Raw genomic sequence first — 24778 nt, 5'->3', positions numbered from 1 at the left:
CTCTGCTAAGTGTCTACATGTGTCATTTCATTATATTTCTACAGCAACACTATGAGGAACATTCTATGTTACCTAATTATTTTCCCTTTGGATAAGAAACTGAGATACAGATTAAATTAAAAGAAAGAAAGAAAAAAAAGAAAAGAAAAGAAAAACCAGTACCAGGTCACAAAACTACTAAGTTGTAGAGAAGGAAGAAAATTCTCCAGGAGAACAAGTTGTTTTAAAATAGTAATAAGGAATGTTATATTCTATGGATCATGTAAAATATTTTTGCTGCCTTATTTATTACCACATTGTTTAAAAAATCAAATGATTTATAATATTTTATCCATTAGGGATATTGAAGATGTATTGATAAAATATAATTGATTGAAGAGAAATATCAACTTATTGATTTGTTTCAAGGTTCTCCATAATCAGAGACACCTCTGCAGAGATGCATTAACTGCATCTCTGTCCCAGGATGTCTAGATTCCATAATTTAAAATGCAATAGGGAAATTTTATTCAGGGAGATTATTGGTTCAACATCAAAAACAATTGCTTGCAGAAATGTACAGGCTCTAAGACCCATAAAGACATACATTTCTATATGTTAACAATAGATACTACTTATTGTATGCTATTTGCTAGCCACTGTTCTAAGTGCTACCTGTTTATTGATTCACTTAATACTCATGGTAGCCTTAAGAGTTGCATAACTATTATAGGTCATTATAATTATTTCATTTTGTAAATGAGAAAACTAAGTTTCAGAGAGCTTAAACCATTTAGCGAAGGTCAGACAACAAGAAAGTGGAAGAGTTAAATCTGAAGACAGTGCTGGAACTCTAGGGTCCATAAATCCCAAGCACTGTACAAAAGTTATCTCCTGCTTTCCTGTTGCCTATCAAAGTGAAAAGTAGATTTAGTTATTACAGAATTATAATTTGTCACAGTAACTACAGTAATATTTTAGCAATTATAATATGAATGAATATATCTGATTTTGACTTGGAATTCCTAAAAGCATCCACAAGAACATGTCCTCCAACAGAATAACTTTTTTTATTTTTTTGTATTCCTCTGGAATTACTGGATACTGAGAAGGAAAGGATCAGTGTGTAAGATACAGGGTACACCAGTCGGGTGCCTTATTTTGTTTAAAAACAAATTATAGTAACAATGCTGTAATTTTATAAATATTTTATTTTGCGTACTCTCAAAATTTATATTTGAGATTGTTTTACTCTCTTAGTACTTTAGTTTCAGAAGAATCTAGTTGGTTATATGAAGTTGTGAATAAACCTGAAGTTACCCTTGACATCTTGTTTCATTTTTTTATTCAAGTGTAGAAATTGTGAAAAGCTTATATTGCTTGACTAAGATTATCCAACTCCTGGATTACATTTTCTTGAGTACTCATTGTCATTTTTAAGATGTTGTGTGTTTGTGTTGTTTCATAGAACTTGTAAATACTGAAGACAAAAGATAATGCATAAAATGTCAAGAATATGAAAATAAATTGTCTGTGATCTCCCAAGTTGAAAAGCAGATATTCACATACCTTTTAACACACACATAAAATAAACTCAAATATCACAGGACAATAATATACAATGCGATGATTATTTTTTTTTAAGGTAGATTAATAAAACTGAGAAAAAGTAATTGGCTATATTGGAGGTTAAGATAGGTTAAGATACCAAGCTTGTTTTCACTGGATATTTTTCTATTTAGAATTTATGTTTCAGGGCGCCTGGGTGGTTCAGTGGGTTAAAGCCTCTGTCTTTGGCTCAGGTCATGATCCTGGAGTCCTGGGATCGAGCCCCGCCTCGGGCTCTCTGCTCAGGGAGGAGCCTGCTTCCTCCTCTTCCTCTGCCTGCCTCTCTGCCTACTTGAGATCTCTGCCTGTCAAATATATAAATAAAAAAATCTTAAAAAAAGAAAGAAAGAAAGAACTTATGTTTCAAGAACAGCCTGCATTTTTCAATATTTAATTAAAAAAATCCTAAGAAATTCATAAAATGATCATTTTATAATAAGTTATTATGAACATTAACAAAAAATGAGTTCTAAATAAATGCAATAAAAAATATATTCACAAACACTATTCTAGGTTTTACCCTGTTCATTATATTCTCATAGGGCTATTGTTATCGACACAGAGAGACTGAGTAACCTGCTCAGAGTGCAGAAATTGAACTAATAAAGACCGACAACAGTTTCTTAAAATATGACAATCAACCATTTGAAAATAGCAATTTATTTTGCTTTTCTCTATTTTTTCCAATTATCAAAATTAATAAGTATATCTAACAGTTATCAAGTGCTAGTAATGATCACATTTATGCAAAAGAAAACTATTATTATTCCTAACTTACAAATGAGAAAACTGAAGTTCAGACAATTTGGGAAAAAAAAAGAAAAAAACAAACCTATTAATATCCAGTCTCCTCACTGAGCCCAGATTTAAACATTGATTTCTCTTGCTTTTCAATAGTTATTTATATGCTTCTCAATAGTTATTTTATATGATATTTTATATTTTACATTACTTTAAATAAATTTTTTATATTTTGTATTGCAATGGTGTTATTATATACTGCATAGTGTCTAGTATTTTATAATTTTACTTTTAGTTTACTATTATAAACATTTTCTTTATGATTAATCATGGTCCATGTAGTTGATATGCCATGATTTAATTTTTTTTTTTGGTGGACATTGACATAAATAATTAGATAGATATATTAAAAGAAAGTCCTTCTGTATTTTTGTTTTATAAAATATGTTTGTTTATCCCATCTCACTTTTCCAAAGCATCTGAGAAGACTGAGTTACAGGTTTCTACCCTTAGGCATTTTTGTAATTCATTCTCTCCTTCACCATATGATTTCATCCTTTTTACCAAATCCTGCTTCCACCAGTAATATGTGATTGCCAAATTTCTTTTCCTAGCTCTGGTCTTTCTCCTAAGTATTAGAACCAGATATTTCTACATGCTACCTAGACAGCTTCATTTCATTGTTTCACAGGCACCACACGTCAAGATTTTCAAGCAGATTTTTACTTTCCACATACATGTTTTATTTTTTATAGGCATTATCTCAGGCATGACATTTTTTCCTCCCAGAAACTGCATAATATTTCAGTCATCACTGAGTTCTCCCTTATCTCCTATATAATTATTTACAATAAACTGTGGCATTTCTTTCTCTTACACATTTCTAGATTTCATCCCTTTTGCTCCAAACTGATTGCTTTTGTTTTATTCATTCTCTTTCTCTACTTATCAACATTGCCTCCTGACAAGTCCCTGTATCCAATCTGTCTCTCTCCCAAGGCTGCCAATTATATTTCTAAAGGACATACCACATGATACTATATCTTTTCTTAAAAATGTCAAGATGATCTCCATTTCTCATAGATAAAATCCTATATTTTATGATATGAGAAAGGATAATTACACTTTTCACTAGGAGGAAAAAAACCAATTTTATATAGTGCCTTTGGTTATAAAAGGCAAATCAGATATGAAGGATTTAGACAAACACAGAAAGTATTGCACTGATATAATGATTTTGTTATATAAATTTTGATTATCTCCTTAGAAGCGAGGTTAACAAGGCCTGGAAACCCTGGAACTGGAGAAAAATACAATAATCAAGAAGGGTAGAGTTGAGTTGGCTGAGACAAGGGTCAGAATAAAGAAGTAGAATTTTCAGAAGGAAAAGAATAGGAAAAAATATCCAGTGATGGGAATGGTCACTTAACTTTGCCTGTGATTTTTTTTAACAACTTCTCTACTGTATATTTTTAGCACTGTTAATTTATAAAACCTTTATTGAACATCAGGAATTTTTCTAGGTTCCTATAAGAGTCAACCAAATTGGCAAAACAAAAACAGAAACAAAACAAAACAAAAACAAACAGTACTCTCAGGGAGCTTACATTCAAATAGACTATTAAAAAAAAAGGTATACAACTTCTAAGATATATCTTCAAACATCTCACTTTCTATACTTACTTATAAATAATTAATACCAATAGGAAAGTTAAATTTTTATAATTATTGACAGCTCAAAGAAATGCATATATTCTTTTGATTTTCCAGAACGAGCTGCTAGTCTAGCTGAACATAGCCATTAGTGTTTATCAACACTCATGTATGATTTCTCACCCACAGACTACATACACACACAACATACACACAAAGACACCTGAAAAGAAGATTGTTACCCACATATATACATATATTATATTTTTCTATTTGTTGAATTTCTGAATCCAAAAATATCCGGATGATAATAGGTGTTATGGTAGAATAGCTTGGTGAAGGAAGAATATGGGTTTTGTAGTAACAAACTTCAGTTCCTGTGTGTCATTGAACAAATTACTTAGCTGTTCTAATTCAACAGTTCTCAAGCTGTTTAGGTTCTTAAGGCTCTTTTATACTTTCAAAAATTATCAAGAACTCCAAAGACTTTTTCTTCATGTACAGTATATATGTTGATACTTACATGTCACATTTTTCACACTACCATATTTATTCTTACTCATATATCTGTAATAGTAAGGATAGTTGGGTCTTTTCCCATTGTCTTTTCTAGGACAATCTTGAAAATCTAGAGGATAATTTGGGACTTTGGAAACCAACAATTCAAAGGTTAAGAGATTAGAAAAGGGTAAAGAAACTAGTGTTGATTCACGGGGGTTAAATCTAACAAGCTTGCACTTAAATAATTATTTGTTGAATTCCTGCTGCTGAAAAATGCTTATAACTGGAAAGACAAAATGTGGAATGCATGGTAAGTCAGGACTGCTTTCCATCCACGTTTCAGGTAGAGCCGAGGAGAATAGGGTGAGGGCAGGGTAGATGAGATGTTGAGAATATTGACAGGGAGCAGATGTTCAAATCTGTTGAGAAAGTCATTGCTTTCAACTGTCAGTTCTTTATGATCTGGAGTCTGAGCAAGTGCCTCCAGATTTTCCTGAATGTACTAAAGGAAAATTCGAATACAGATGTTTGTTTTTGTAAAACACTTCACCTTATATATTCCATATTTATCGGCTTGTCCATAGTTCAGAGGGAAAGTTGTATTCAAATGAAAATGACCCAGATAAAATCTGGATTTGGGGATTTTTACTTATGGTTACATTTCCATCTATGTACCTGTTCAATTTAACCCAATAACAGGGAAAAGGAGGACAACTGTTTTTTGTCTGCATTGACTTCTGAGATCTGATCTCTTCTGAGATATGGTACTGATTAAGAGAGGTTTTGAACCATTTGGAATGCATTACTAAGCAATGTTATGAAGTATCTTAAGAGCTCTAGGAACATGGCAGAAAACTATTTTTCTTTGTATATCAGATGGGAATGAACAGAATCAAAGATCCTAAACCCTTTGTATAAGGAAGTTTGTGGGTAAGGACTTTAGTGCATTATTCTGAGGAGAGGGTACACAGCTGTCGTCAGATTTTTCAAAAGGTTAAGAAAACCTCACAAAAAACAACAGACACTCGGTGAACACAAAGTCTCTTTAGTACTATAAGTGTATAACTATGCTTAAATAGGTTTACAAAAAATAAGTAAGCTAGTAAATAGGAAGGAATGGTTTGTGTGCATGGGACTTTTCAAAAAAGTAAATATTTATAAATAACACGTTTCCTTAGAGCACCTGACACTGTTGCAGATTTTTATAATTTAAAGAGGAATTTTATTTACTTTATTTACTACAAAAAAAATATAGAAGTATATACTTGCCACTAACAATTTCTTTATTATGTTTTTCAATTCTTACAAAAAGCTGTTAATTTTCATTGATTAATGATGGTGGTCTAACACTGCAATACTCTGACAGAGGGGACAACAACAAAACTGAAGATAGGTCTTGTTTTCCTGTTGTATTCTTTTGAGAAACTATGTGCCATTGTACAGAAATCATTTTTTTTTCTGAACACAAGGAGTGAAAGCATCAGTTAAATAACTTAATAATCTTTTTTTATTTTTTAAAGATTTTTATTTATTTATTTGACATAGAGAGAGATCACAAGCAGGCAGAGAGACAGGCAGAGAGAGAGCGGAAGCAGGCTCCCTGCAAAGCTGAGGGTCGGACCTGGGGCCTGATCCCAGGACACTGAGATCATGACCTGAGCTGAAGGTGGAGGCTTAACCCACTGAGCCAACCAAGTGCCCCTTAATAATCTATTCTTAAAGGTGATGTATTTCACACTGTTCACATTGACCCAAAGAGCGGAGTTTTATAAATCTTCAGGAAAAAAGATATTACACAGTGAATCTGAATAGTTAAAATCCACACTTAGAGACTTTTGTATATGTCAATCATATTTATAAGACTAGAAGAAAACGCTATTACTCTCCTCTTAAATTTGTCCATGTTTATTAAATGTATTTAACATATTTTCTCATATATAACTCTGATAGCTTGACCTAACCTTGCAGTAGAACCTTTCAAATACTAATTTAATATTCTTTCAAGAATATAGTAGTATTTTACATCATTATATCTCAGGGTCTGGGAGGAGGACATTGAACAGTGGAGGCAACAAGTTTTTTTAAAGTTTCCCACATCTTGATTTACCTCATCCCTTAAACACAAGCATATCTTTGGAATTCAATAACCCAGTCTCTTTGTACTTCTTCAGATTTGATGTATTGCTCTGGTGGTATTGACTACCCAGAGTTTCCGTTAATTAACTTTACAGAATTTGCGATTTGCAGTAGGTTTCCATTTAGATTTGTTAACTCCATTAGAATTGTTTTAGTGTCTAAAGTAAGTAGGATAATGAAGTTTGATAAGATAAAGCCCCATACTCCAGTAAATCTAATGTATCATTGCATACTATTTTATAAGTGTGATTTATAAAACTTCAACTATACTGTAAACAAAAATTCACAAATAGTTAAAGAAAACTCTTCACTGAACAATTACTTGCTAAAAAGTTACAAATCATGCCAATTAATCCAACCACATTCATTTCAGGTTAATTTTATCAGGACATTCAACATGTTTAAAAATAATGCCTAATGCCTGATAAAGATGCCAAATTATGCATTTCAAGAGCACAAAAATGAGTGATATTGTCCTCAGCCTCAAGAACATTATCTGCTACAAAATTTAGAACACTTCAGGAATAACATGTTGTAGAGACTAGTAAAATCCATGACTGAATTGCAAAGTGGTAGAAGGGCTCAAGATATTAGGCAATACTGTATCAACAAATAATTATAAAATTTCATTTTTATGGTGCTGGAGAATGACTTAAGTCATGTGACATCTGTCCATACTTTTTGACTATACTGAACACATTTTATAAGATGTGGTATTTGCCTCACTGTGTCTGTCAGATAAATAAATAAAATCCTTAAAAATACCGTAGGCTGAGTGGCTTAAACAGCATACATTCATTTCTCACTGTTCTGGAGACTGGAAATCCAAAATCAGGGTGCCAGCAGGTTTGGTTCCTGGTGAGAACTCTCTTCCTGGCTTGCAATGGCTATCTCGCTGTGTCCTTGCATGGTGGAGAGAGCTAGAAAGAGCCAGCTCTCTGGTGTCTCTCTCTCTCTCTCTTTTTTGAATTAGATTCTATTTATTCATTTGACAGAGATCACAAGTAGGCAGAGAAGCAGGCAGAGAGAGGAAGGGAAGCAGGCTTATTGCTGAGCAGAGAGACCAATGCGGTGCTCAATCCCAGGAGAACTGAGCAGAGAGCCCGATGCAGGGCTCAATCCCAGGACCCTGAGATCATGACCTGAGATGAAGGCAGAGGCTTTAACCCACTGAGCCTCCCAGGTAGCCCTCTGGTGTCTCTTCTTGTAAAGGCCCTAATCTGATCATGAGGACCCCACCTTCCTAACCTCTCTGAACCTTAATTACCTCCCAAAGACCTCTCTCCAAATACCATCAAACTGGGGGTTAGTGCTTCCACGTATTAATTGGGGGGAGCACGTTCAGTTTACAATACAGGTGGAAACCCATCTCTTCCTCATCATGGGTAGGGACCATATGCTGCAGCCAGCAAGACACTGTAATGTGCTTACCAAAAAAGACAATTTAACCTCACTCTAAGATGGGGGTGAGCAGCTGGGAAAGAGGACAAAATTCAGACAGTCTTAAGAAGAGAGGAAGTTTGCAAGATTTAGCAAACAAAATATCAAACCTCTACTTAATTTTGAATGCCAAATAAATGATAAGTTTTACGTGTAAATATGTCTCATGCTTACTTTGGGGTATCTGTGTCTCTATATTCATTTTTAATCTGAAATTCAAATTAATGTGGTGTTCTGTATTTTTATCTGGCAACCCCAAAAGACAGGGGCCGGGAACTTTGAGACAAAGAAATGGATTTCAGGAGGGACCACTGCAGGATCTCTGGATGGATGCTTTCTTTATATACCTAAATTTTTGTTCAGTCTGTTAAAATACCATCTGGCTTTATTTTTTATTGTTGTAACCCGTGCATAACACAAATGGACCATCTTAACTGTTTTCAAGCGTACAGTTCAGTGGGATTACGTACATTCATATTGCTGTACAACCATCACCATTTCCAGTCTCCAGAACTTTCTCATCATTTCGAACTGACGTGTCAAAGAAAACTAGAGCTGCACAGTTAGCAGTAAGAAGAGATTTTATTTAGGACTTTGCAACAGAGGGGGAAAGAGACCTCCGTACAGAAGCAGGGTCCCTTGCAAACACAGCATGGCCGAGGGGGGATTTCTAGCCAAGGTGGGGAGGCGGGGGTCGGGGCGGTGGATGGAAAATCCCTAAGAGGGTAGGTAATTCTTTGCTCTGCCGACCAACAGGATTCTTGTTGAGGGCAGCCGGGGCGAGGGGCCAGCCGCGGGGGGATCGTGGGGGATGAGGCGCGCGGTGCAATACCGAGGGTGATCTGACGGAGAGGCCGGGGATTCCGGCTATAGCGACTTGCCAGGGTTCTCCTACCGCTGGCCGATGCAGCCCGAAGCCTGGCTGGGCAGAGGATGCAGGGGAGCCTGAGTCCAAGGCGGTGGGAGAAGCCGCAGAGAGAAACCGAAAGTCTGTACGCGGGAAACCACCAGCCCAGGCGCCGCACACCCACCACTCTACCTTCTGTCCGTCTGTGCGCCCCGGAGGCCGAGCCGGCACCGCCAGGCGCACGCGGGCGGACGGAGGGCGGGGCCAGGACCGGTCCCGGGTCGGGGTCGGGGTCGGGGTCGGGGTCGGGCGCGGGGGCGGCGCTGAGGGGCGGACGGAAGGAGGGGGCGGGCAGCGCGCGGCCGGGTCTGAGCGAAAGGCGGGGAGGTGACGGGGCGTCGGGAAGAGTGAGGGATCCCGGCGGCCTGGCGCCCCGCAACAGGCGCGAGGGGTGCGGCGAGAGGACGCGGGCGGCCTGTTCTGCGCGGGGGCCCGCCACTGGCTGCGCAGAGCTCCGCCAGCGGACCGAGCGTCCCGAGAGGCCGAGCGGCGGCGCCCGGACCCGGCGGAGCGCGCGCGTCGGAAGCGAGGCGGCCAGAGCTGCAGGCGGCGGGCAGGTGAGGAGCGGGCGGCGGGCCGGGGGTGGGCGCGGGAGATCCCGGAGCTGCGCGGGGCTGTGCAGGGGCGGGACGCGGCGGCGAGGCGGGCAGGGAGGGACTCCGGGAGGCCGGGCAGGGCCGGGCCAGGCGGCGAGGCCTGGGATCCGCCGCGCTCCTTCCTCCCGGGAGGCCCGGCGCCGAGCCGGGGGCCGCCGTCCGCACAGGCCTGCGACCCGGCTGCCCTCCCGCCGCGCCGCCCGCCCGGAAGCCGCGCCGAGCCTCTGCCCCGAGTCTGACGGGCCCCTCCCCGCTCGCCAGCACCCCTGGAGCCGCTCTCCTCCGCGGCGTGAGGCCGAGGCCGGCGTGCGGGGAGGGCCCTGCCGGCCCGCGGGACTCTGGGCCCCGGGCGCCAGCTCGCCCTCCCCGTCGCGGCCCGCCGGTCCCGTGACCCTCACGGGCCTTCGCACCCTCTGGCCCCTGGGCCCTGCAAGCGGGCTCGACCGAGTCCTCGGAGCCCCCTGCAGCAGCTCCCTCCCTCCCAGGCCCCTCTTAAGTGACCTGTCTCGCTGCTTTCCCGGGGCTTGCTTCTGACTGAGTCAGGCCTGGCTGTTAACCTGGGCGGCTGAGGGCCCTGGGAGTGGGGGCCCGGGATGGTTTGCGGGAAGGAGTCCGTGCACTTCTGTGATTAAACAGCACTGAGAGGCGGGTATGGAGTCTTATGGTTTTTACCATATTCTGTAGGGTAGTGTCATCAAATAGAAATACGGCGTGAGCCCCACGTTGTAATTTGACAAGTAAGAAGAAACAGATTGGGGAGTTTGGGTGATTCAGTCGGTTAAACATCTGCGCTCACCTCAGGTTATGATCCCAGAGCCGTGGGATCGAGTCCCGCGTGGAGCTCCCTGCTCAGTGGGGAGCCTGCTTCTCCCTCTCCCTCTGCTCCTCTACCTGCCTGAGCTCGCTCTGGCGCGCACTCTCTCAAATAAGTAAGTAAAATATTAAGAAAACAAACAGATGAAATCGATTTAGTAATAGATGTTCTTTAATTCTGTGTATCTAAAATTCGGTCATTTCATCCTGGAATCAATATAAAAATTTTAATGGGACATTCTACATTTTTTTCCCCTACTAAGTCTTTGAAATTTTGTGTACATTTTGCACTTACACCACCCTCCACTCCGGCAGGCCACGTGCAGCTAGAGGTTAGCATATTGGACAGCTTGGGCATAAGGGCTTCAGAGCAAACTTCTTGCTGGGGTATGCAGTGTTGATCACAATCTGGCTTTTTAATTTTTTCCTGCTAATGGCCCAAGGATAGTTGTACCCTTATCACTCAGCACCACTTACTTGCCCTTCCCTACACACCTTTGTTCAAGTCTTTCTACCTGGAATGCCCTCTCCCCAGTGCCTGGCTGGGCCTGGTAGAGAGATGCCATTTCTATTGAGAACCTTTTGCTGACTCCTCCAACCTCTGCGGGGATGATCACTCCTTCCTTGGGGCTTCTCCCCTCGCCCCTAGTATTGTGAATTAGAGCACTTGTCATGTGGTGTGTGTTTGTGAGGCTGTCTCTGTGGCTAGCGTAGTGCCCTACTCATCTTTGTTGCCATCATGGCTGGCACCTAGTAGCTGATCCGGAGATGTCTGGAGACGGAATGAATAAGCAACTGACCAGCTGTACTCAATCTCTTTGTTCTTTGTCTTTTTTCAAGATTTTATTTGAGAGAGAGCATGTGCATATATAGCAGTTGCAGGCAGAGGGAGAGGGAGAAGCAGACCCCCCACTGAGCAGGGACCCTGATGTGGGGCTTGATCCCATGACCCTGGGGTCATGAGCTGAGCCAAAAGCAGATGCTCAACTGACTGAGCCACCCAGGCACCCCTCAGTCTCTTAATTCTTGAGTGGACCTGCTACTTCCTTGTTGAGATTTGTCCCCGTACGACCCCCTCCTGTGCACACACACAGTTGGGATAACTTACAAGGAACTATCTCAAAATGTGCACAGAAGTATCTCCACCTTTTACCCTCTCCTGAGCTTACAGATAGGAAAACCGAGGTACAGAATTAGGTTAGAAAGGCCAGCAAGTTTGCATCAATATGAATATAAATGGCGGGGGCTTCTTGAAAGGAGTGCAGTGGTCTCAGAGGGTTAGGTTCCTGGCTTCGGCATCAGCTGGCCCCACTTGGGTCATGTGATAGGAGGGAAGAGAAGTGGGGAAGTGAGGAGGGACTCTCCAGCCCAGAAGAGGATGCTAGGCAGCTTCGGGTCTGACTGAGGATGTCACTGCCCAAGAAGAAGTTGAAGAGCAGACCCGGAGGGCTGGTAGGAGGAACAACCCCCGGGAGAAGGAAGGGCTGGGGAAGCCAGCAGAGAGAGCAAAGGAGTAAGCTCCAGCTTGGAGAAGATAGTGCGTTGTGTTGGGAAGAACCACTTGGAGAGTGGTGCCATGCTCAAGACTGCAAAATGGGAAATGGGAAAAATCAGAGATTCAGAGAAGGAAAAATCAGAGATTCACAGAAGCCAAGTCAAACCATTCTTTAAGCCCTGCGAGGCCTTCTCAGCCCTCCCTGTTACACTTACCCTGCCCCACCTCCATCTGTGTTGTACTCAGAGGCCTCAACATGGGGCCAGAGAGAAAAGGTCTATAGCACAGGGCCAGCTCTGGTTAATGTCTTCCTCACCGTCTTCTACTGAGGGGCTGTGATTAGGCCTATTTATAGGGGCCCGGAGCCTTAATATTCTGCCTGGTACATCTCTTGCCGATCAAATCAGTGCCGTGTGCAGCATGATTTCTGCTTTAATGGCACCAGGGAGCAGACTTAATTAAACCCAGTATAAATAGACTCTGCCCTCATCCTGCCATTGGAAGGAGTGTTTTTCCTCCTTGTCCCCCACCCTCCCATGCCCCTCCTTCCTCCTGGCCCCCCTTAGCTGTAGCCTGGGGGAGCAGAGCCCAGTCACCAGCCACTACCTGTCCTGTCTCAGGAACAGGTCTTGAGTTCCTTGGGGCCAGAGTGAAAAGAACCCAGGAGTCTGCATTTCCTGTGCTTTTCTAGACCTGGGTATCATTTGGCAGTTGACACAGACATTCTCGGCCCCCCACCCCTCAATCCATCCCTGTGCTCCAACCTCTTTTTCACTCTGCAGCCACAGTTTCTTTCTTCTTCGTCTAGGCTTGGGAGGTAGAAATGACATAATGGATGGAAAGGGTGCCTAGCAGAGCAGTGCACTTCTGACTGCTTCTCTCTGGTCTCTGTTGTCATTACCACTGGCCCTCCCTCATTGATACAACAAGCATCATCAGAGGACCAGCTCCAGGGAGCTCCTGGCCTCCTACCCATTGCTCTGTCCCCCACTGCCCACCTCCAGAGGTGGAACCTACAGCCAACAGTTCTGCAGCTAACAGTTGTAGGTGGGGGTGGGAGTGGGGGAGTGCTTGGGTTGGGGGCTGGGCTCCGTCCTCCTGGCACTTAGTCCCTCATGCTCTGGTTCCCACCGACAGGTACCATGACTCCCACGAGGACCTAGGACTTGTTGGCAACGCAGACCTACGCCGTGCCCCTCATCCAGCTGGACCTGCAGCGGGAGGAGGCCATCCAGCAGGTGGCCTATGCCCTGCAGTACCTTCAGAAGGTCTCTGGAGACATCTTCAGCAGGTGGGTGCTGCCACTCACCACACTTGATTGAGTGCTGGGCAGTCAGCATGTGTCCTCCGGGAGCAGCCCTTCTGCTCCTCCTCCGTGAACTTGCTATCAGTAGTTTCGGAAAGTGCTATGTGCCCTTTCTGTGCTTATGTCTGTGCTAACTATGCCCAGGGACCACATTAGCAAGAGGACATGGGCCTTTAAGAGCCATCAGTCCCAGATGATAGATACCCCCTGCCCAGCGACCAAAATAGAGGCAAAAAGCAACCCGTCAGAAAAGTTTGTGTTTTCTCACCAGGATTGTGATTGCTTGCCTTTCTCTACGGGGGGCACTGGAGTTTTAGCACACTGGCCTTTCCTTTCCTGGCATTTGGCACCTGTAGACAGTTTCATGTCCCTGTGCCCAGGATGGAATGAGGAGAGGGCAGGAAGTCTGTCTCCTGGGAGCCTCGGCGTGGTCCAGGGAGCTTAGGGTGCCTTTCGGGAGCCTGGTGCCTGGTCACCACACTGACCTCCCACCCTGGGCCAAAACTGCTGGACCCTGAGGGGTCCCGACGATGTGTGCAACCTGGTTCCTGTCCCAAGGACCTTGTAGTCTAGAATGGGGGAAACACCAAGCTGAGATGGATTGATTCTTCACTGTGTAGCATGAACCGTGTCAGCTTCTAGGGATCTAGAGAAGAGACGATAAGTAGGCATCAGAACTCCCCAAACCCGCTGAAGCAAATAGTAACCAGTCCATGGAGCAGGATATGGAGTCGCAGGGCTTAACCGATGTCGTCAGTACCAGATTTTTCTTTCATTCCATCCCAGCTTGCTGTTTCTCTGTTGGCCGCATTCCCAGAAAGGCCTTGGCCTCCAGCAGGGCTGATGCTCCTGCACTCAACGATCAGGTCCAATAGGAAAGAAGGACACTGGCCTGGCTGGGTTCTCATGTCTATCCCAGAGCCCATTGCGGGGGCAGAGGCCGTGACACACTGATGGGCTTAGAGCCTGTTACCCGCATTACTCCCCCGGCTTTAGCCCCACCTGAAGTGCTGGGCCTGAGCCTGTGGAGCAGCGGGTTCCCCAAAGGAAATGAGGGCCCCTACTTGAGTGAGGAAGACGTGGATGCTGGAGAGGAAACCTGCATGCCTGCTATGTGGTCAGGGGAGGCCTCCTGAAGGCCGTAGGAGGGCTCCATTGTGGTTAGGCAGGGGTAGGAATATGGGTGTGCAGGGCCTCTGCTGGGGTCTAGAAATGGGTGCGCATGGATCAGAGGCCTGAACGGGAGCATGGTGTATCCCGGGCTCCCCAGGGGAGGCTGGCCTGAACGGGCCGTTTTGTACTGGGGGTGCAGACATTGCTGCTTGCCCCACATTCAGGTCCTGCACTGTGGAACAGGGTGTGAAGAGTCCGCTTTCTCTGGGTCCGTGGGCCTTGCTTACCCCCCTCTGATTGCATGCCCTTGGGAGCTGGACTCTCAGGGCCTCCCACTGCTTTCTGTGCTCTGCAGTGCTGCGGGAATGTGCTGGGGCTGAGGGAGGGGGATGGACGATGGGGCAAGTGAGCTGTTAGAACGAGTCGGTTAGGGCCCGTGGGGGCTTCCCCTAACAGGACAGGGCTTTGTGCTTGATTTGGGCCTTGGAGGGAGGCTCTGGAGCAGAGAAGGGTGCCACAGAAGGGTTTAGGGAAGGCTGATCAGGCAGCACCCAAGAGTGGCCAGCAGGGGGACGCCTGGGTGGCTCAGTTGTTTAAGCAGCTGCCTTGGGCTCAGGTCATGATCCCAGTGTCCTGGGATCCAGTCCCATATTGGGCTCCTTGCTCGGCAGGGAGCCTGCTTCTCCCTCTGCCTGCCTGTGCTCGCTCTCTCTCCCCCTCTCTCTCTCTGATAAATAAATAAAATCTTTAAAAAAAATGATTTAAAAAAAAAAAAGAGTGGCCAGGACGGGAGGTAGGGGCTTCCAGGGACGCATTGAGAACTGTTGGCTGCAGTCAAGGCATGGCAGGGGTGAGGCTGCAGTCCAGGGGAGCTCAGGGAGGGCTGGAGAAGAGACATTTCAGAGGAAGTGATGACTGGACATGACAGGTTGGGAACAGGATGAAGGAAAGGGAGGGGTCAGGGATAGTGGGGGTGGGGCAGGCCCAGGCCCAGCCTTATTCCCCTGCTCCTCCCACCCTCCAGCCTGCAGCAATCCACACACCCCGTGGGCTTTTCATTTTTCATGGGCTTTTGTCCTGGGGAAGGGACCCCGGCTGGCATCTTCCCCCTCAAGCTTACTCCACCTGCTTGAAACCTCATGTAAAGAGGCATGTGGGTATCTGTGTCTCCTCCTCACCACTCCCCTATTTCAGGCCCAGGCCCCTCAGCCCAGGGGCGCCTGTGCCCAGTTCCGCAGGTAGGTGAGCTCATGGGAAATTAGCATTCCGAGCTGGCCTTCCTCCTCTGCTGCCCTGGGAGCTGCGCGGAGCCTGAAGAGAATGACAAGTGCCTCCCCCTGTCGGGGCTTCTGCCTGTCCCTCACCTGGGAAAAGCCAGGCCCCAAAATAGCCTCCCAGAGACATCACCTGTCTCCTGCTTCACATGACTTAGATGAGGAGGCAGAGAGGGTTGGGGGGCGGAGGGAAGAGGAGCTGGATAGCTTCTGTGTGTGGAAGTTTGGGTGCTGTCACTTGCCTTTCCCGTCAGCCCTGGGGAAGGATTCCTTTTCTCTGCAGAGCTTTTCCCTTGCCTCTCCTTTGTCTTTCCAAGCCCTCCTTTCTCCTCTCTTCCTGGTTTCCCTCCCTCCCTTTTCTCCCTTCCCATCTTCTCCCCCTGCCCCCTTCCTCCCCTCCTCCTGTCCTCTCCTGGCTCTGATTGGCACCTGGGGACTCCCAAGGTTAGGAAGCTCAGTCAGCTGCCTGCACAATTAGCAGATCATTCCTAATCCTGCCAGGGGCGGAGGAGGGGACACAGGAGCTTTTCAGTGTCCGCAATGCCAAGGGATAGGACCTGCAAGAGGAGGACCAGCTGGTGCTCCCTCCTCCCCAGAAGCCTCCATGGGCAGGTGGGAAGGCGTGAGGGTGTGCTGATTGCAGGGGGTGGGGAGGCTGTGGCCAGAAATCATCTGTGAGGGGGTTGGGGGGCTCAGCATGGGAGGTGGGGCCCGGGAGCCCTAGTGGTTGTCCCTGTGGTGCTCCGGGAGGAGGAGTGGCTTCCTGTCACCCAGCCTTCATGGTGTTCCTTGTGAAGTGCCTGTTTCCTGGGCCTGGACCGTCCTCCCCCATGTCTGCTCAGCACCACCTCTTCTTGCTTTCCTCTGAGCACCTGGAGCCCATAATCCCTCCTACCCTCGTGGTGGTACTAGCACCTGATTCAGCAGCTAGTGCGGGAACATGGCACCGGCCCCGTGTCGCAGCTGAAGAAGCCCAAGGCATAGTCCAGTTCATTGAATTGCTCAAGGTCCCACTGCCACGAAGTAGATGGTAAACGTACCTGTTTCTGTCCCTGGGAGATGTCTGCTCCCCGGTTCATCTCTGTCCTGGGCTCTGAGCAGACTGGCTGAGCCAGTTCCATTCCTGACACCCACAGAGACCACGCTGGGGTTTTGGGGACTTGGTTTTAGCGATAAGCTTGGAAACTGACCTGCCGTGAAGCAGACCACCGAGTGAGGGAGTGTAGATTAGGAATGGCAAACAGATCACCCTCTTGCCACTACTCCCCCAAACCCTCGTGGAGGGCACTGCTAATCAGTTATGGCTTTCCGTCCCAGCCGCATGTGGCCTGCTGGTCCTTCCTGTTGCCACCTTCGGCACTGCCACTGCCCTCGTGAGAGCCCTTTTGCCCGTGCTCTGTGTTCTTGGCACCACGGCTCCTACTGTGAGAGGTTGGACAGCCTGGGGGCCGTTACTTAGACTGGTAGGTTCTTGGATGACTCTGGAAGTCCTGTCTGCTTTCCCCTGCCCCCAACAGCAGCCTCCCTTGGAGCATTTCTGATGGGTGCTCATCCGCGGGAATCTGATTTGCAGAGCTCTCCTAGAAGGAAAGTTTACTACAAAGTTCTCCTTGTGCAGAACTGAGAGCTGGTTCCTTGTAACTCCACCCGCTGGTCCTCATGCTGCCTTTGGGGGTAACACGATAAGTGCAGTCGCTTTCCACCCGCCAGCACTTGTGACGATTTTGACATACGGAGAGAATTACTGTATTGTCTAAGTCACCTCACCTGTTGCCAGAACACTCAGGACGTGAGTAGCTCACTCCTCATCATCACCCTCCTTTGGACGTTCTTGAACTTGTAACTTTTCTTTGACCCAGTATTTGTTACATGTCAGACACAGTGCCAGGTGCTAGGGACACAGCAGTGACTAAGACAGACCTATAGTTAGTCTAGAAGGAATTCAGAGTTCTCTTAAATTGTGGATCCGGTTTAAAGGGGACACAGCTATAGAGAGGTGGGTGCCCTGCACAGACTAGCTCACTAATCTGGGGTCTGTTTCCTCTCTAGTGCCCCCAAGAGACTGGATGTCCCCTGTTTACTGAAAGAAGGGAGAAGGGACAAGGAGCTGTGTGCGCGAAGATCCTGTTTCCTTCGTAAGCTGCTTAACACACTTTTAGCTCATACTGAGCTCTAGTTAACCAAAATGTCAGGCCTTGCTGCTAACCCTCCATCTTCTGTGTTTGTGCACTGGACTTCTCACACCTAAATGCTGGACCTCATCCCTTGTCAGTTTCCTCTTGTTGAGTCCATCCTTCTGGACTCTTGAGGTTTGTGAGTCTTCATTCCCCATGCAGACCATGTTGACCCTCCCCCATTCGCTCTCCCCAGTTTACTAACCCAGTGTGGCATGAGCTGGACGAGGCCCTGCCAGAGAACTTCGTGCAAGGCTGAAATCAGTCCATTGCTCAGCAGTGCACTTCGGGTGCTGTTCCTCATCTGGCTCTGAGTTTTTCTAAATGTGTTCCAACCCCCATAGCTCCATCTCATCCACAGGATTTTGTGAGAAGCTGTCAGAAATCCTTGCCGACTCAGGATGCACTATGTTTAAGGTTTTCCCCTGCTACACCAGTCTAATATCCCTATCAGAAAAAGAAAGGCTGGGGCACCTGGGTGGCTCAGTGGGTTAAAGCCTCTGCCTTCGGCTCAGGTCATGATCCCAGGGTCCTGGGATCGAGCCCCACGTGGGGCTGTCTGCTCAGCAGGGAGCCTGCTTCCCCCATCTCTCTCTGCCTACCTCTCTGCCTACTTGTGATCTCTCTCTCTCTGTCAAACAAATAAATAAACTCTTAAAAAAAAAGAAAAAAAAAGGCTGTGAATTTAGAACAATTCTGACCCCTGGGAGCTCCCTTTTTCTCTTCGGAGGGCTTACCGACCCTCGATTTAATAATCCATTCTGGAAGTTTGCCAGGGTTTATGGTTAAGCTCTGTGTTCACAACTAAGAGAGATCAGCCCTTCTCTCCTTGCTGGAGGAAGGAGAACAAAATGTCCTTTGTCCCTCTCCAGTTCTGCTGTCCCTCCCACTCTCCATGTGGACTTCAGGCCGAGCTGTCATATAACCACGGAGGTGGCTTCCGCACCCTGGGCAGGATGGCTGCGCTGGGAGCTGGAGGAGGTAACTCGCGCACAAGTACCCTTTCTCAGCGGACACAAACCCTTCTTCCCGTCAGAAGAGATGGAGCTCATGCAAGTCTGGTGGTTCTTCGTCCTCTCACTGGAAGGCAGCTCTGCCCTCAGTCCGCTGTCTCCTTCGCCGCCCACTCAGCCCAGTCTGTCAGAGAAGACTGAGCTGCTTTGGGTGCCTGTTGTACCCCAGCCCCCCGCCTTAGTGAGCCCCTGTACATAAGGGGCCGGGAGTAAGCAGGGAGACTGCAGGGAGCCAAGACCCCTGGGCTGTGAAATTGGCTGATCTGGCAGGTTCTCTGGGGGGCCAGAATCCTCTAGAGTTAGTGGGGTTTGATTTAGGAAGATGGGTCCAGGGCCTTGACCTTTAAAGAAATCCTGGTGTTCCCTGACCCCAGACACCGTGGGGACCCCCCTGCCATCTCTGTGGCCTCTGCCCTTTCCCGGGAAACTGGCGCTGGCAGTCCTGCCTTTCTCACCTGTATGCTCCCTCTGGCCAGGTGGGTGCCGACACGCACCCTCTCTGAATGTGAGGCGTGGAGGTCATGGGCGGGAAATGGTGTTTGTGCAGGTCGGGGAGCAGTTGGGAGGAGGATACCCTGGCCCCAGTTCACCCAGTCCACTCCGCAGGGAGAACAACCTGGCCGTAGCTCAGTAACAGGGACAGCGGAAGTGAGGCTCCTGTGCACTTATGTTGAGGGCACATGGGTGTTAGTCACTCATGGAGCTCTCCAGGTGCCAGTGCTGGGAAGACAGTAGGGAACAAAGCGCAGCCATCTCCCCCCTTAGAGAGCAGATAGGCTATAGATGCATGTCAAGTGGCTCCCTGTGAAAGGGGGGGTTGGGAAGTGACAGGTGCACATTTATAGAGGCGGTGGTCAGGAAGTCTTCAGTGAGGAGTGTGCTCGGTGAAGCAAAGAAGCCAGTCCCGGGGCTGTCTGCAGGGACGGCACTCCATTTGGTGCAGAGGCCACACGGGAACATGTTTGGCCTGTTCAGGGCCTTGGAGTCCCTGGAGCCCGATGCGCTAGGAATGGTGGGTGGAAGCCTCTGAGTGAGCCCTCTGACCACACACGGGAACCATGGTGAGGACTTTGTTCACAGGAGCCGTTTATTGTGTGTCAGAGCAGTTCCACTCGAGTGGGTCTGGGACTCTATTTAGACCCAGCTTTGCCCACCCTCCCTCCTCCTTGGGAGCTCGAGTCTCATCTGGAAATAGGCAGTTTTGTGGGAATCATGACTATTTTCTCTCCGCTTGCCCCTGCTTGAGGCTGTAAATTCCTGGAGGCAGGGGCCCTGTCCCTGACAGATGGCAAGTCCAGGCACCACCCTGGGGCCAAGGTGATTGCCCATTCATACCCAGAGCTCCAAGAACTCAGTAGAGTTCATCTAGACCCTTCAGAGTAGAGATCTATGCAGAGGTCACCAGGACAGTTAAAGGTCAGCCGTGACAAGCAGGTTTAAGGGCCCCTGTGGAAGCCCTTGGCTTTGCAGTCTGCAGATAGAAGCAGGGGTGCAGGAGACTGCAGGGGCTTGGGGAGCAGCCCTCAGCCGCTGAGTTTCCCCCCCGCCATGGCAGAATTTCTTAGCATGTAGAGCTCAGCTGGAGGCAGCTGCAGGCCACTGGGGAGAGGGTCTCCTTGTCCCAGGCCAAGATTGAGAAGATCAAGGGCAGCAAGAAGGCAATCAAGGTAGAACCATGTGACCCTGAGTCCCCGTGGCTGGCAGACAGTCCCAGAAATCCCAGCCCTGTTCTCTCCCTATGCTCCTGAAGTTGCCTAGGTCTCTGCCCGCCTTGCCCAGCCACACCTCAAGCTTTCCTGTTCAAATTGCCACCCACCAGACTCTCTGGAGCATCTTGGAACCCCTGTGTGCCCAGGTGTTCTCCGGTGCCAAGTACCCAGCTCCAGAGCGCCTGCAGGAGTACGGGTCCATCTTGACGGGTGCCCAGGACCCTGGCCTGCAGAGACGCCCTTGCCACAGGATCCAGAGCAAGCACCGCCCCCTGGACGAGTGGGCCCTGCAGGTCTGAGGGGCTCACACACTTACAGGGGGTGATCAGAGGTGGTCCTGGGTGTCAGGGAGGAACTGAGGGCTCTATTCCCCGAGAGGACTAGGACTGGGATGGGTGGTCACTTTGGCCCAGTCCTGAAACCCACCATCCTTGTGCTACTGCCCCTGCTGGGGGAAGCTGAAATACTTCTCTGTGTGTGTGAACAACAAGCCTGAGCCCAAGGATGAGGCCGAGGAGGGGTTCGGGGGCCTTCCCAGCAACATCAGCTCCGTCAGCTCCTTGCTGCTGTTCAACACTACTGAGAACCTGTACGGCACACAGCGGGGCCCTGGGAGGGTGGCTGGGTGGCCCGGCCTGGCTTTGTGGGGGCCCCAGCAGTCTGATTGCCCTTTTGAGGTGTCGGCGTCCACATTATAGACTAACTGGCCTGGATGAAATAGGAAAGCTGGGTCAGGACCCTGGGCCTCGAGCTGACGATGGGCAGCCCGACATCCCTTCCACCTCTGTAGGTACAAAAAGTATGTCTTTCTGGACCCCCTGGCTGGTGCTGTAACAAAGACCCATGTGATGTTGGGGACAGAGACCGAGGAGAAGCTGTTCGATGCCCCTTTGTCCATCAGCAAGAGGGAGCAGCTGGAGCAGCAGGTAGAGCCCATGCTGCCCGCCGGGGAGGGGGGACAGGAAAAGCCTGGCGGCGTCCTCTAGGTGAGCGGTCTGTTGAGCCCCTGCTCCCACCCTGCTGTCCATGGGTATGCACTAGGCCCTGCTGACTGCCCCAGGGTCTAACTGCAGGGCACAAGCCCCCTTCAGCCCCTGCTCGTGCCCCCACCTAATCCTGCAGGTTCCAGAGAACTACTTCTATGTGCCTGACCTGGGCCAAGTGCCTCAGATCGACGTGCTATGCCGTCCTACCTGCCCGACCTGCCAGGCATCGCCGATGACCTCATGTACAGCGCTGACCTGGGCCCCGGCATCGCCCCCTCCACCCCTGGCACCATTCCAGAGCTGCCCACCTTCCACACAGAGGTGGCCGAGACTTTCAAGCCAGGTGAGCAGAGAGCAACAATTGGGCAAGAACCCCCTTACTTGGCCACTTGCATTCCTGGGCACCTCAAACTTTCCCACACTTCTCTTTCAGACCCAGAAGATGGGGTGCTAACAGCACCCCCCCCCACCGCCACCGCCACCCCCGCCTCCCCCAGCTCCGGCTGTGCTGGTCAACGCTCCCCCACCCCCGCCGCAGCCCATGGCCTCCCCGGTCCAAGGTGCCAGGGAGGACAGCAGTGGTGGCATGTCTCCTTTAGGTAAGAGCAGCACTGGGGTATGTGGAGGGTCAGGGCGAGGGGGCGTGTGCTCTTTGAGGATGCCTCTAATTTCTGGATCCCGGGAGGGTTTCCTGTAGGTTTATAGGACCATAAATTCTAGGCCTTCAGAATAGCTGTTTTCAAAATCTTGTTCCCCTGGGTTCATGAAATCGTGGCTTTCAAACTCTGTATCACCCCAGAATTCTTATCTCCAGAGTAGAGGGAGCCTGGACGTGGACAGGTAGAGCTGTTGTCCCCCATTTCCAATTACACCAGTGGGAAAGGGGCAGCTACTGGAAACAGTAGAAGGCTTCAGCAACGAAGTACTTATATCCGTAAATGGCAGGATTTCAGTTTTAGCAGGACATCTCCCCGCCTATCTCCAGCCCCCATGTTGGCTCATGTGTCAAGTTCAGACAGTCTCCATCAGTAGACTCCCACCTAAACTAGGTGGCATTAGAAGAGGGACCAGGGGTGCCTGGACATAGGACTGGCTGAGCTCAGGCAGGTGCAAACAGCATCCAGGCTGCACACGGTCTCCCAGGGCTCAGACTCACTCACTGGCTTCCTCTTTCAAAAGGAAAGACCCACAGCCAGGCTCAAGGGGAAGCCCCTGGATCCCCAGAACCTCAGGCTGGGCAAGGCTGTCCTGCAGCAGTGCCTGCCTGAGCAGCCCTCTTTTTCACACCCTGCCCCCACCCCCCAAGCTGCAGTCCAGGGAGCTCCCAAGGAAGTGGTGGACCCCTCCAGTGGCCAGGCCACTCTGCTGGAGTCCATCCGCCAGGCTGGGGGCATCGGCAAGGCCAAGCTCCGCAGCGTCAAGGAGCGCAAGCTGGAGAAGAAGAAACAGAAGGAGCAGGAGCAAGGTGAGAGGATCCTCAGCCCGCTCCGGTAGGGGGGCTCTCAGGAAAGGGCCACCTTCTCTCGTAGCCGCCACCAGACTCCCAAGAGGTCAGAGGGGCAGCACCCAGCCCACCCGCCCCATGCTTTCCCCAGGCAGTCTGTGGGAAGCCCTGGGCAGCCGTCCCTAACATTCCCACCCTTCCTGCCTAAGCTGTGGGTTCCTTCCTGGTTTTGTAGCCTGCTTAGAACCTTCCTCTCTAAACTCAGGAGACAAAGCCTCCCCCCAGCTCAGATTCTGCCAGGAGCTGTCTGAGGACATGGTTGGGGACCTGAGCTGCTGTAGGGACTGCGGACCTGGAGGGTTAGCGCAGTCCTGCTTCTCCAAGCCTCTCGAGGCCGCAGGTTCCATGCCCTGCATCCTGAGTGTAGCACGAACAGAACATTCAGGCCCTGGGGCGCCTGGGGGGCTTACATGGTTAAGCGTCTGCCTTCTGCTCAGGTCCTGATCCAGGATGCTGGAATCAATCCCTGCATCAGGCGCTCTGCCTAGTGCAGAGCTTGCTTTTCCCTCTCCCTCTGCCATTCCCTCTGCTTGTGCTCTCTGGCTGTCACATAAATAAAATTTTAAAAGAAAAGAACACCCAGGGCCAAAGCCACAGTGCCTTCAGAGTCCCGAGCTTGAGTTCTACCTAGATTCCTGAGATTTGTGCTGTGACTTCAGGCAAACTGCCCAACAACCTCTCTGGGCCAGTTTCCTTGCCCGTACAGTGGGGCCCCTCCTCCTTGCCCACTTTGTCTCACAGGGCAGCTCTGCCAGTTTAATAGTGCCCCGGTGCTGACTCCAGTGACCACCTGCAGCTCTGGGACCTGGCAGTGATGCTGTGGCTGGGGGGCGGGGCTGGCAGGTGTGGAGAGTGAGCAGAAAAGAGGACCAGCCCTGAGAAGATCACCCCAGGGGCAGATTTTTCCTTGGTCCCCTCATCCTTCTTGACCTGGGACTTCTTCCTGCTACAGTGAGAGCCACCAGCCAAGGTGGGGACCTGATGTCGGATCTCTTTAACAAGCTGGTCATGCGGCGTAAAGTTAGGACATGGAGCTTGGCTGCCTTCCCTGGGCTGCGAATCTCAGGATGTTCTGTATCCTGCACATTCTGCTTTTTTCTTCCGGTTTTTAAGTCTCCAGTGGCTGGGTGAACAGGTGTCCCAAACTAACTCCCTCAACCTCCACCTCTGCCCTCCCAGGTATCTCTGGGAAAGGACCTGCGACGGGCCAGCGAGGGGCCAGGAGGAGCCTTTGCCCGAATGGCAGCCTCCATCCCACCTCTGCCTCCCCCACAGCAGCCACCTGGAGAAGAGGATGAGGATGACTGGGAATCCTAGAGGCTCACTCCTTCCCCACCGAGACCCAGATTGAGGTCTCACCCTCACATGGACACAACCAGGATGAGATGCCTGGCCTGTGGGTCTCTCGACCCCTGCTGCCCATGGAGGAACGGGGACCATGGAGGACTGTCCCAGACCTGCACCTGGACCTTCTTCAAGGAGTGAGGTAGCCGCTTCTGAGGCCAAGTGGCTGGGGGCGGGGAGCCCTTGTGCTCTCCTCCAGCCAGACTGGAGTGAGTACGTGCATCAATAAAACAGTGTCACGCGGGAACCGAGCATAAAGCAAGAGCGCGCTTTTACTTAAGGACCCTGGCTGTGCAGGGGGCGAGCGTCTCCTCCGAGCCGGCACCTGTCCTCTCTCTCCCCCTGGGCTCAGGCGGCGGGTGGGGGCAGAGCACTGGGTGAACTGAGGGCCCTTCCTCTGGGTCAGGGACAGCAGAGAGGTGCTGTCAACAGTGCTGGCTATTGCAGATGGAGGGAAGGAGATTTTCACACAGGGAAAAAGGTCTG

At 49.2% G+C, this 24778-nt stretch overlaps 2 pseudogenes; both read left to right on the top strand.

Moving 5' to 3' along the window:
- Positions 1-24778, top strand: part of LOC116594397 — a 1026621-nt pseudogene that overhangs the window by 561521 nt on the left and 440322 nt on the right.
- LOC116594399 lies at positions 20976-24435 on the top strand (annotated as a pseudogene).

This window comes from Mustela erminea, chromosome 6 (genome assembly GCF_009829155.1).
Source record: "Mustela erminea isolate mMusErm1 chromosome 6, mMusErm1.Pri, whole genome shotgun sequence".
NCBI classification, from domain to species: domain Eukaryota; kingdom Metazoa; phylum Chordata; class Mammalia; order Carnivora; family Mustelidae; genus Mustela; species Mustela erminea.
The sequence above is the reverse complement of the archived record's forward strand: the minus strand, read 5'-3'. Positions and strand labels throughout refer to the sequence as shown.